Genomic DNA, 12,998 nt, shown 5'->3' on the forward strand with positions numbered 1-12,998 from the left:
TGATGAAGCGCGCTTAGTTATAGAAGTTGTAGAAGGAAGGCCACCTGCCCGTCCGTAGAAGGAAGGTCATATGCCAATCCGTCATTTCTCCAGCGTGCAGGCGGCCTTCCTTCTAAGTGAGGACGCTTCATCCTCATCCACGGGATTCCGCGTCATTCTGTCGTTGGTTACGGCTTCGCGCGTTTTTTTTTTCTTCTTTTTTCTCTACTGTCGCTCTTTTCTTTCACTCGTCGCCGCCATCTTATTTCCATCTCCTTTTTCGTCGCGTTTAAAAGGGATTTCCGAACCAAGCATGACTCAAGGATATTTCATTTTCCCAGCAGCACAGCACCACCCCTTCCTGCACTGTACAAAGCTTAAAAATATATTGTGATAGTAGTATGCGCACTGCACCTCAAAACACCCTAAAAGAGATCGAACCACCGTTATTTACGAAAAAATTGTTTACAGTCAATTTGAAACAATTTTACTTAAGTATAACTTGAGCTAAAAAAGATTCAAGATTGCTTAGGCTCGAACCCAGGCTGTTACAATTCTAACCAAAGACGGTTTCTCAAACGAACGGAAGTCGAAAGATTACTTCTTTAAGGCGTTTGTCAAAGGATGTAGCAAGTGTTGAAAGCGAGCTAGTAGACGCGCTAGGGGCTTGCACAAAGGCTAGGCTAGATGATTTTCACCCCCGTGTTGCAAAGGAATATAACCGCTAGAGCATCATCATCACTATCAATTGGCAGTTTTGTGCCGGTTACGAAAAGCAACGTTGCTGGTTGCTCAGAGGAACTGCAGCATGCTGAGGAACTCGGGTTCTTGACTGGCAGTGTGTCAGTGGTCATTCTTTCTGCTTTCTTTTGCCATCTGATCACCTTACTCTTCTTCGCTCCTCGCAAGAAGGAAGACGATGCCAAGCAGAAAGCATTGGAAACCGGCAATTAGTATTTTGAGAGCCTCAGAAATTAAAATAAGGCATTTAGCCCTGGCCAATCCCCCCTTGTGGGTACGTGAAAGAAAGTTTGAGGGCATCATCATCATCGTCGTCATCATCATAAAGGAAGAAGAAACAGCACCGAAAGACCGGCAGGAGGACCGACACATGAAGGGCCAGCTCCCGTCCTCACGCGAGACCGCCACCCGGCAAGGAGAGAGGACCCCTGCTCGTGACGTCCGTCTCAACAGAAAGTACTATGTGGCTGCGGGTGATGGTCTTTTTCTGGAGTACGCTTCCAGCGCCGAGGATGACTTGCAGAAGCCTTCGACAGACGCCATCTGCTCGGCTACACGGCGCAGTGCGAGCCAACTTCCAGACACCTCGCCCCTCCCGCTTCGCACCGACGACCTCTACGACCAGCTACTCCGCTACGGGCTCAGCCCTCAGGAACTGGATCGCTGTGGCTACCCCCGGCTATGCCCTGAAAAGCCCGGCCGCATCTTACTTATGGAGTGGGGCGAAAAGGCGTACTCAAGCCGCAAGACGTGCAGACGCTGCCGTGCGTCCTTCGTGATCACGCACAGCGGCGAGTACTATGCTAAAAGCGCCTGCTTCATTCACACCGGACTGTGCAGCGCAATCGGGTTCAGCTGCTGTGGGGCGTCGGCCGACCAGCGCGGTTGCAAGAGTTCCTCCTACCGCATGTGCCCATCCGGGGCTCGAGACAAGTGGGAGACCGCGGCGTTGGCCTTCGTTTGCTCACTTCGGCGGCATGGCGGCGCCCGCGAAGTGCACTGCAGTGAATTGGACTGCGAAATGTGCTTCAATATCCGCGGCTTCGAGATGGCAAGGGTGAGCGTGGTGGACTGCGATGGCACAACTGTGTACGACTCGTACGTAAGGCCAGAAAGCCCAGTGCTTGGCTACAACACAACTTTAAACGGCATTACCGCAGCGCCCCTACGCGACGTGAACACCACACTGCATCACGTACAGGTGGCACTCCTGCGACTCTTCAACGCATCCACGGTGTTTGTTGCCCACGGGCTGGAGAACGACCTGCGCGCGCTCAGACTGGTCCACGACAGGGTGGCGTACACGGCCGTGGTGTTCCCTCACCACCGGGGCCTGCCCTATAGACGGTCGCTGCGGTCGCTGGTCGGCGACTACGTGATCCGCGGTGTGGCGAATGGACCTCTGGGCCACGACAGCGTCGGGAATGCTAAGGCATGAATGAAGCTGATGCTCTGGAAAGCGGTGCATGATCAGAAGCTGCGTGATAGACTGAGCCGGTGGGGCGGGGGATGGCAGAGGCAGCCTTCCGAGTGAGGATGCGAGGTCTGACAATTGCCGGTTGCACTGGAGGAACCTGACAAAGTTGCATGCTCCCACCGCCGCCTACGACGGCAGTGAACACGGACGGGTACGTGGCCCTTCATACACCTGCTGCATCGTCATTATGACGAGGATGTAGCTGCATGCCGCAGGCTAGTACTGAGCTATTTTCTTATAACTGGACAATGACTTGCTTAGGTGGCACTTGAGGCTTAAGAAGACCCCGTAGATGTGACGAAACCGGCCCGATTAAACAGCGTGTTATTCACTCCTTGCAGTGTTTCGACGGCGGTCACGTGCCCGTTGCCAGGCCATCTGTCATTCCTTATGTTGCTGAGAGATGTCTTTTAAATCCTGCCTCTCCTTTAGTGCGCAAGCACTGGAGTCCCATACCCGCTGGCTTCGTTGTAGTGATAGGCGAAGCCGGCGGAGTACGCCTGCGCACTGGGAGAACCGTGACGCCAGCGGCGCGGAGCACGTTTAAGCGGGCCCAGAGGCCTCGTGGCAGAAATGCGCCGTGCACAGAAACGCGATGTCACGCTGCGGGCAACTTCTTTCGCAGCGGGCTAAAACAAATGCTTACCAAACGTGTGTGCGTCCATGTAGGGTGTCGAACCGGAATTTTTGGGGGGTTCGGTTCCGGGTTCGGTTTCGGAGCACTATTCCGTTCTGGTTCGAACCGGTTCAAATGGGTTCGAAAAGAAAAGCAGCCTTGTTTTTTTTCTCTGTTAATTTTCTTGTTCTCGGTCTTCGTTTCCTTGTCAAGTCGGTATAAAAACAGTCATAATGTAGGTTTCTTTGTAAAAGTGTTTTGCCTTGGCCAAATAAAAGGATTTGATTGATTGTGGGGGTTTAACGCGCCGATGCAACGCAGGCGATGAGGCGCGCCGTAGTGGAGGGCTCCGGATTAATTTTGACCACCTGGGGATCTTTAACGTGCGCCGAAATCTCGTACACACGGGCGTTTTTGCTTTTCGCCTCCATCAGAAAAGCGGCCGCTGCGGCCGGGAATCGAACCCGCGACCTCGTGCTCAGCAGCGCAACGCCTTAGCCACTGGGCCACCGCGGCGGGTCCAAATAAAAGGAACCACGCCGCACTTTTTCCGAGTTTTTTCTAAATCTTGAATGCTTGCAGAACGTAGTGAACTGACACATCCAGTCCTTATATTCGGGGTCGCAATATACTGTCAAACTTTTCTAGGCTGAGCCGGAAACGTCCAGGCCTAAAAAATTTCAATGTACACGATTACTTCCCGCGCGAGGCTGACATTTTTTATGCCGGAAAGCTAGAAAAAACACCTTTTTTTCTAACTGTCATAAAATATCAAAGGTAAAGCTTGCTCTTAGAATTCTTTGTGGTCTAGAAAGCTTAGGGTTGGCCCAGAAAAATTTCACAAAGGGTGTACCTCAGCCAAAAATTACTGCTCTGTGCCCATCAGATAACTTAGATACTTGCTTATAATATTTTTCCCTCCTTTCCGGTCTTGGCGTTCTTTGACCGCTGGAATGACGTCACTACAGCGGTGTAGCTGCTTTTTGCTGGATTTCCCTAGGTTGCAGCAAAGACCGCATGTGATAGATACTTTAACAAGAAAGCCACAAAAGCAAAACACAACCAGAAGGCGTATCCGCAGCGACAGGCAAATCACGGAGTACCGCTCCGTGCTGGCAATAGTTACAGCTTTCACTTTCGAATAGTTCCAGTTACACTTTGAATAAACAAAAAGCGTCTATCGAAAGTGTTCCATTAACTGTACAATCCACTGCAAAATGTTTTCTACAACACTAACTGAAGCGAAATAAAAGGTTCGCCTGGTCACTTAAGGCGGCGTATTTGTATAAATGTGAAAGCATTACTCCTTAAGACCGCAAGTTTATTTTTATTAACTCAGTTTCGTTTTTTTTGTAATTTAATTTTATTTTATTCTTGCCTCATAACACTGCAGTTTTATACCCCGCAGTTGTTTTCTTGAGGCGCTGCTGAGCACGAATTCGCGGGTTTTATTCCTGGCCGCGGTGGCCACAAATTTAGAGCACTGCACGGGCCTGATTTTAAGGCCCGAGCCCGACCCGGGCCCGTAACACCAAGCCCGGGCCCGGCCCGGGCCCGTCGTCTCAAGCCCAGGCCCGGTCCGGTCCCGTCGTCTCAATTCCAGGCCCGGCCCGGGCTCGTCGTCTCAAGCCCACGTCCAGCCCGGGCACGGTCTTTTTTTTTTTTTTTTTGAGCCTAGGGAGGGCCCGCATGTGTGTGACCAGGCCTGGTCTTAGACAATGAAGAAAATTTGTTTATTATATTTGGTCGAGTGTCTTCGCAGCGGGAAATCAGACGGAGCATCTAGTCTGTACAAGCACGCCCTGAATTGCAACGGAAAAAATAAGGGTTTAAAAGTACACGTAGTTTAGCTGACACCGTCTGCACTTCACGCCACATGGGCACAATAATAGCTCGTATTCTTACTCGAGAGGCACCATCACCTTTGATGACCAGACTCTTGGCAACTTTGTGTGGTTGTTTCGGTCACAACTTGGTATTAATGAAATTTCTTGCTCTCCATTTGAATCCACGAGTATGTGCGTCCGTTGAAATATTTTACCCGGAGTGGTTGTTAAGCGGTGGCGCTTCTCTAGCACGTTAGTTTGATTTCCAGCCACGGCAGCCGCATTTAGATTGGTTCGACATCTAAACCACACGTACACAGACATAGGTGCACAGCTCCAGGGTGGCTTAATTAATTCCTTCCCCGCCAGGGCATTCCTTGTAACCGTATCTTTGATATGTTATACACCAAAATATAAAATCTTGATGCAGTACATGAAACGTCATTAAAGTTACAGTATAATGACTATCAGCAATAGCAAGACACGTTTTTAAAACAATGTGTACAACTAACATCAAGAAGCGCGTGAAAGTATACTCAGGATATTCAATTTTATGCTCTTTTCTACACTTCACGTCGAAACTATTAACGACCGGGCCTATGAATTCAAGCCCGAGCCCGGCCCGGGCCCGCAGCACTGAGCCCGGGCCTGGCCCGGGCCCGCCGATAATCGACTTCGGGCGGCCCGGCCTGGCCCGCGGACCGGGTCGGGCCCGGGCTTTCGGGCCGGCCCGGGCCCGTGCAGTGCTCTAGGCCACATTCCTGATGGAGGTGAAAAGCAAAAGCGCTCGTGTGTACGAGATTTAGGCACACGTTAAAGATCCCCAGGAGGTCAAATTAATCCGGAGGTATTCACTACGGCGCACATTATCGCCTGAGTTGCGTCTGCGCGTTAAAACCCTACAATAAAATCAATTGTTTTCTTTAGGAAACAAAAAAAAAAATGGCTGACGATTACGATACTCGTTAATGCGAAATTTGTGTGCAGCGCGAACTGTAGGTTCTCCGGCGACGGTGCATAGGTGCTGTGTTTCAGGAAGTGATCGCGCCATCAGGAAATGCACAACGGCGCGTGCTATATACTCTGTTGCTAACTCGCAGCGCGTTCCTCCGGGGAGCACGTCTCGCGCGGTCTCAGAATTTCGCCCTCCCCTCACACTCTCGTTACACTTTCGTCCTCCACTTTCCTGCTCGCGCTATCTTCAGTGGCGTCTTCGTTCCCTCGGTTATAACGAGGCTGACGCTGAGGCACTATGCAAAACCACAGGAGCGGGCGATTAAGGGCTGCGCTGTAACGCATGGCTCTACGCAGCCGCCGCTGTTCCGCCTTGCGATTCACTCTCCTCGCACACCTGTGACGGGCCGCCCCTCGTTTCCACGTGCGGAAGGACCTGGCCCTGGGACCGAAGTTTGCCGTTTCGCCAAAGCGGACGGCGCCGGAACTTCTAACCCTTGTGAGGCAGGTGTCCCGGCTTGCACCCGAAGGTGAGACCGAGAGGTGTGTGTATGAGCTGGTTGACGTTATAAGACGGTTCAAGCCTGCTAGTTCCAGGTTACGATTGAAACGTGTGCCGACTTGCCTTGTGACCAGTGAACTTTCTTTGATTCCTGCTGATAAGGAAGGGATAGTCCTTGTTCTTCCGAGAGAAACGTTGCTGCGCAAGGGATCTGAGGCAATCTTGTCACCCTTCAAAAAGTGCAATGATGTGCGTTTGTCAACAGTGAAGACAGAAGCGAGAAATCTTTGCGACACACTAGACCTGAAAGAGCTCAGCCTACGAGTTAAGGATACCAAGAAGTCATGCTTAGAGATGTTTTTTTTTCCCGGGAAGACACACAAGGTTGATTGCTCGTTACGAGCTATCATATCAGAGAGAGGTACGTGGCAAAAGACTATGGCCTTGTTCATTCAGGAGAAGGTTAAAAGTCTGACCATTGATGACCAGTTTCTCGTCAAGAACTCCAATGAGGTTATAGAATATTTTATGGCCCACACCCACACAGCGTTCACCTTGCTATCGGTAGATATCATAGATTTATTTTACTCGCTGCCACACGCAAAGTTAATGACCGCAGTAGAGAAACGCATTCACAGTTTTGGCACCGTTCCATTCCAGAAAAAAAAAAGGAATCAGCGTTTCTGGCCTTCTCGAGCGTTTGCACACGTACCTGAAGTCGACGTATGCCACTTGGAACAGGGATGTGTATCTACAAAAGCAAAGTGTTTGCATCAGCTCATGCATCGCACCAATTTTAAATGACATTTTATTAGCCCGGTGCGATCGCGATCTGCTTTTGCAAAATGTGGCCGGTGTTTTTAGAATTTTCCGGTATGTAGCCGACCTCTTGGTGGTTCTCGAGAAGGAAAGAAGGTCGGTTGGGTTGCATGTGCAGAGTGTGCTGACTGTGTTTGATGAGTGCCTCGCTCCTCTGACGCTGACGCATGAGCTCCCACAGAGGGACAGCCTCAGGTGCCTGGATTTGAGGTTGTATCTCAGGAACGACCATGTCTGCTGGAAATATGGGCTGCGGGCTAACGAGCAATTACTGCCGTATCACTCTGCTCACTCGAAGCTTGTGAAAAGAGGACTGTGAATCTGTGCCTAACAAATGCCCTCCAAAAGTCATGTCATCACATTGTTCACGACCGCTTCAACGATCAGGCTGTACGGCTGGCAGCATCTGGGTATCCTGAACATTTATTAATTTCCTTGTCTGAGGGCATATATAAGAGGGCTAAATCGAAATGACTGCCATATGACCCTGCGTGAGATAAGCAGTCGACAAACAAAAAAGAAAAAAAACGAAAGTGGTGCCTTACATTTACGTGGTCTCCCATGGCCAAAAAAAATGGGCCCATCTCCCCGCGAGGGGGACTCGAGTAAATGCGTCGCATAGGGGGTGGGTGTATTGCGTTAACGTTTATTGTTTGGGGAGTTGGTGGTAGTGAATGCGTTGTATCAGCAGCTTCTTGACGTAGTTTGAATGAGTCAAGGATATAAGGCGCGTTCGTAGCCTTTGATTCTGTGCCGGCTTTGTGGCGCAGTGGGAAGAGCACCATGTACCTTGCGTTCCGCCCGCAGGGTCATGGGATCGAAACCAGGCGCCGATAACTATTATTTTTTTTTATAGTGTAGGGGGAGGGGTGCGGACAGCGCCTAGGGACGACGGGTGACAGTGCGAGTTAAAGAAATGCTCTGCGTTTAAAACGAATAGGGAAGCGAATAGACGTTCGCGTGGCACTTTCCGCGCCCCCTAAATTGTTAGACCTGTGCCAAATGAGTAGTGAAGCCACCATGCAACCTCGAGGATGAGCATCAGAATCGTTATGTAAAGTGTGTTGAAGGTATCATGTACCGCATTCCCCTTTCATGTAGACAGAGCTAGGTAGGCGAGAGCGGCCGACGCCTAAATGACCGCTTGCGGAAACATGATAGCAATGTGAAAGGGGGTCTGACAGGTCACTTGGCAGCGCATTGTCGGAATCACAAGTGCGTACCGAAGTTTGAAGAGTGTGCGGTGCTGAGCCGAAGTGGCCATCAGACCACAAGGGGGATAATTGAAGCAGAAGAGATTGTGCGGTTAGGGAACGACTGCATAAGTGTTACTTCAATCTCACTAACTGAGAAGGAAATAGCTTAGTTAAACGAAGCACGTGTTGACACTGAACGGCAACGGGGGGCGCATAAAGTGTAGTGCGTTTTATATCTTGTTTATCTTTATCCGCGTTTATGCTGTAATGTCACTACATCTTGCATGTATAAATGTTTCCCGTGTCAATAAAGTATCAGTTGAAGCCAGCGCTGTGTATGTCCCTTACTTGTCCTTGTGTGCGTTTGTATTGCGCTGTAACTTTAACATGTGGAATCAACTAGCCCAGGCGTCAACCTCACTGAAAAATATATTAATGGGGTATTGTAAATGATGTCCCGGAATTTTTTTTCGCTTGTTTCACTTTATACTCTGTCCGGTATGTTTATAATTTGTGCAACTACATTTTTGCAGTTCTTCGAGCCAACATTTGTGCGGAATTGCTAACTTCTAAATGTGCTTACGAAGCACGATATTTCTAATTCAGTTCAAATTTGTGACAAAGCAACCCTTTCAGGCATGTTTTTCTGGATAAAGATATAATTTCTGTGTCATTGGACATCAAAGACGCGCAAGCAGAGCGCGTCGTGGCAGAACGTCGGCCCAAACCCTAAGGGCCGTACCTTCGCAAGCATTTCGAAAACGCGTTCAACTCTAGAAATTTCAAGTATTCGGGATCTCCGCTCAAAGACTGCGCAACACGTAAAAAAGAACACAACATGCTCTCAGCGTGAAGAGCTAGCTTTTAGTTCACCATTCAACAAAAACAAAGTGCATAAAGTTAAAGCACAAAATTTCTTGCGAGCGCGGTGTGCTGCTGTTCTCGACAGATGGTTGTCATTCCTTCTTTCATATACCGTAATGTTCCGAGAGAATCCCCCCCTCCCCCCCCCCCCCCCCCCCCCCCCCCCCGAAAAATCGCCCAACCCTTTAGGAGTGAAATATTCAATTTACTGAAAGATCCCAGAGATCGCCCTCCCCCTAAAGTCGCTCAAGTGTTCGACGCCTTCAAAAGCTGGGTGAGCTTCCTTCGCGCAAAAATCGGCGTCTCGACTTTGCAAAAAAGAAGCACAAACTGTCCGGCTTTCGAAGCACAGCTTCACTACTTTCATCCAGGGATTTCGTGGTGGATGCGCATATGACCTTTTGACCGGACACACACCCCGGAGACACACCCCTCGATGCGCATCACGTGATTCGCCGGGCCCGCTGTCTGCGCTGCGCACACGGCCACTCTTTCAGTGGTTCTGCGCCGAACGAGCTGTGGTCGCCGAAGCCGCTGCGGCCGAGGCAGCCGACCACCCCCGCAGCCTCCCGTGCATGCGGCGCTGGGCCGTGTCGGGCAACGTGAATCGCCTCGCGGCCAGCGAAGAGAAACGCCGCGTTCGCCTGGCCTCCTTTTGTGGGCGTTGCACGGAACAGAACGGCTTTGAGACATTGTCGGCAATACAGCTAAATCAAAGGTTAACCAAGCGAAACCAAGACTCAACCAGACTAACTGAAGCTTTTGCTTTGCATATCCATGGTTAGATGAGCTAAGCCGCAGCGTTTTTTTACTTGATATCTCAGCAGTTTTGGTTGGCGGTGAGGCTACATTTTGTAGTTTTTCGCACGCGACCCGAAAGTTCGCCCATCCCAATTTTTTTACTTCATATGTGTGTAGCTTGTGACGGCGTTCTTTCGACATTTTACGGTAGTTTCATCCCGAGCTGGTAAGGTTTGGTATTCAGGCTTCAAAATATCTTCAGTCGGTAATATTAACGAAAAAAAAAAGAAAGAAAACGCTGGCAAGCGAATCAGAAAAGAACAAGTGATGTGTGGCAACGCTTTTACCCTGCAAAGCCAATCGAGAAAAGTCTACTAAGCCTTGAGGCTATTAAATAAACGAAACAACAACAAAAGACAAAACCTAAGCGGAAATTCTGCAAAAGCATTTTTTCCAGCCCGGTTTGTAAGCGCCTTATACAAGATGTTTGTTCATCAGTACATCCAGTGTATATCTACCAGGATCAAGGACTCAGGTGGAAAGTCTGAAAGCCTCCTTGTCTTTTTTTTTTTTAAAGCAGACCCTTTTGCGCAAAAAATTGGTTTTGGGCGATTTGTTCTACAATTTATTAAAATCTCACGAGTCTGTTATGTTTTCTTTTGGCGTAAAATAAGAAATGAGGCTTGTAGGATATAGTAGTTATGTTTTGCAACATATGTGCGCATGTTCCCTCTATTTATTGATGCTATGGGCCAATGTCAGGTACATAAAGGAGCATATATTACAAAGCAACACATGAGTATTGTATAAAGGTCGCCTACGCATATACGCAAAAATCTTACACTGTTGTGCAGCTGAACGTTAAACGGAGGAAAAATACACGTAGTTCATACCTTTTACGCAACTAATATGAAGCAAACACTTAATGCAGACATAAAAAGAAACATGGCTCACATTTATGTGTCGCCGTGTATCTTAAGTTCCTTTTTAGGTTACAAGGAGAGATTTATTGGTTCCAAAACTAAAAATTTTACCAAACGTACTGCAGACATTTTTTGTGAACATTGCAATTTTAAATCACAGCCTTTGATGAACATTGCAATTTTAAATCACACCCGTTGAGGCCTCTAGACGGGGATCACTGTGTAGATCATCTTGTCACTTCGTCGACGGAAAATATAGGCCAAGTCGCTACCTCTTAACCGTACTAATTGCGCCATCGTTCTCGTCAACACGAGCGAATTCAGCAGTCAAAACAATCACAGCTATTCACGCTGATGAGCACGCACGCGCACGCCCGCACTGACATCTCTATCTCCTCCTGTATATATTGCGTGCGCACGTGAGTATGCGTGCGAGTGTGTGTGCGTGCGTGGCTGCGCGTGCGTGGGTGCGTACGTGCGCGTGTATGCGTGTGTGTGCGTTTGTGTGCGTGTGTGTGCGTGTGTGTACATGCGTGTGCGAGCTTGCGTACGTGTGTGCGTGTCGGTGTGCGTGTGTGTGCGCGCGTGTATGTGTGCATGTGTGCATGAGTTTTTCAGTGAGCGTGTATGCGTGCATGAGTGTGTGCATATGTGTACGCGTGCGCACGTGTGTGCGTGTGCGTATACGTCTGTGCTTGTGCGTTCGTACGCGTGCGTGCGTGTGTGTGTATGTCCGCGTGTGTGCATGTGCGCGTGTGCGTGCGTGCGTGTGTGTGAGAGAGAGGGAGAAGTAGAGAGAGAGAGAGAAAGAGGGAGAGGGAAATGAAATAGTTGTAGGCAAAGATTCCATTGCAAAGGTTGGACTAGAGTCGTTCACCCACAATTCAATTCACTCGCAATTCCTCAAAACTATGTTTTTTTAGCTTTCACGACCTAACCTTATTAGTGATTCGCAGTTCAAATTGTGCTTTGCGTGACGAAGTGGGACCATCTGGGCCGTGATGCGCACCGCAATGGAAGTCCATGCGTTAATTTAGAGCAATCCGTGAGTTATTAAACTTGTGCTGTTTTGAAGCAAAGCTTTTTACCTCTACCCCCCAAGGGTTGTTTCGCGACCGTTGGTGTCACCAGAAAACTCCAGCGAACAAATAACAGAACTTACTGGCACCGCCGGGAATCGAACCTGGAACTAATAGACTAACAAAGTGAGAGCCCGTCATCTTACCGATTTAGCTACGACCCCACACGAAGACGGGGAAGGCAGGTGGTGTACTCACCAAGCACATCTACGAGTTTGCCCCCTGCGTTCTCGCTGAATGCCACGCGAAAGCGTCACGCGACCACTCACGCCCGTCTAGCGGCCCTGTGCGCACCTTGCTCATGTGCTAAGAGTTACAGAATTTAAAGGAAGTTCACACCAATGCATGGCATCTCACTTCTAGTACGCCAATATGGTAAAGCCTGTGGCCTCCAGTGTTCACGTAAAACGTCACAGCTCCTTGTTGTCCGCCCTCACGCCAAATCAAGGAATACATTCAAATACTCCTTGATGACAAGGCCATCACTCCAAGCCCCCGCAGCAAGATCCTGGACCTACATCTCGAGGCTTACACCAAGAGTGACGTCTCCTTGCAGCGCCTAAAGCAGCATTAATCAAATCATACACATGATCAGGCGAGTTGCCACCAAGAAGCGATGCCTAATGGAATCCGATACCGTTCGAATGATTGAAGCTTTCGTCTTTTCGAGAGTCACTTACGTCAACCCCCTGTCTTCTTCTCGACAAGGAAGAGATAGAGATGCTTTATATAATGATTAGAAAGGTGGTTAAGCAGGCCATTGGTCTTCTCATGAGTGCGTCTACACAGAGGCTGCTTAGCACGGGGCTCCACAACACGGTGGAAGAGCTGATAGAAGGCCATCTTTCTAACCAGAAGGTCCGACTCAGAACTGCGGTGGGTAAGCGCATGCTTCACCAGATTGGCTGGGCAGCCCAGAATGTACCTCCGCTTGACGTACACCCAGACTCTTGGTGACTAAAACTAAAGATGCTCCCTTTGCTTAGAAATATGAACCCCTCACATGACGAGGGTCACTGAAAAGCAGGGGCTCAAGCACTAAACACCACCCTCGGTGGGGATCATGCAGTTATCTACACAGACGTCTCCAAACATCGAGGGCAGCAATACGCTATCATCGTGGCTACCTCCAGAACCAACCTCCTTGCCTGTACCTCGCTTAGGACCTAAGAAATGACGGCAGCAGAAGAGGCAGCTATCACCTTGGCTCTCACTCAACCAGGGGTTCGGAGGGTAGTCACCGATTCCCAGCAAGCCTCCTGGAATTACCAGTCGGGTTGG

The sequence above is a fragment of the Haemaphysalis longicornis genome, unplaced genomic scaffold (genome assembly GCF_048455015.1).
Source record: "Haemaphysalis longicornis isolate Haplotype H1 unplaced genomic scaffold, Haemaphysalis longicornis Haplotype H1 scaffold_7, whole genome shotgun sequence".
In the NCBI taxonomy this organism is placed as follows: Eukaryota; Metazoa; Arthropoda; class Arachnida; order Ixodida; family Ixodidae; genus Haemaphysalis; species Haemaphysalis longicornis.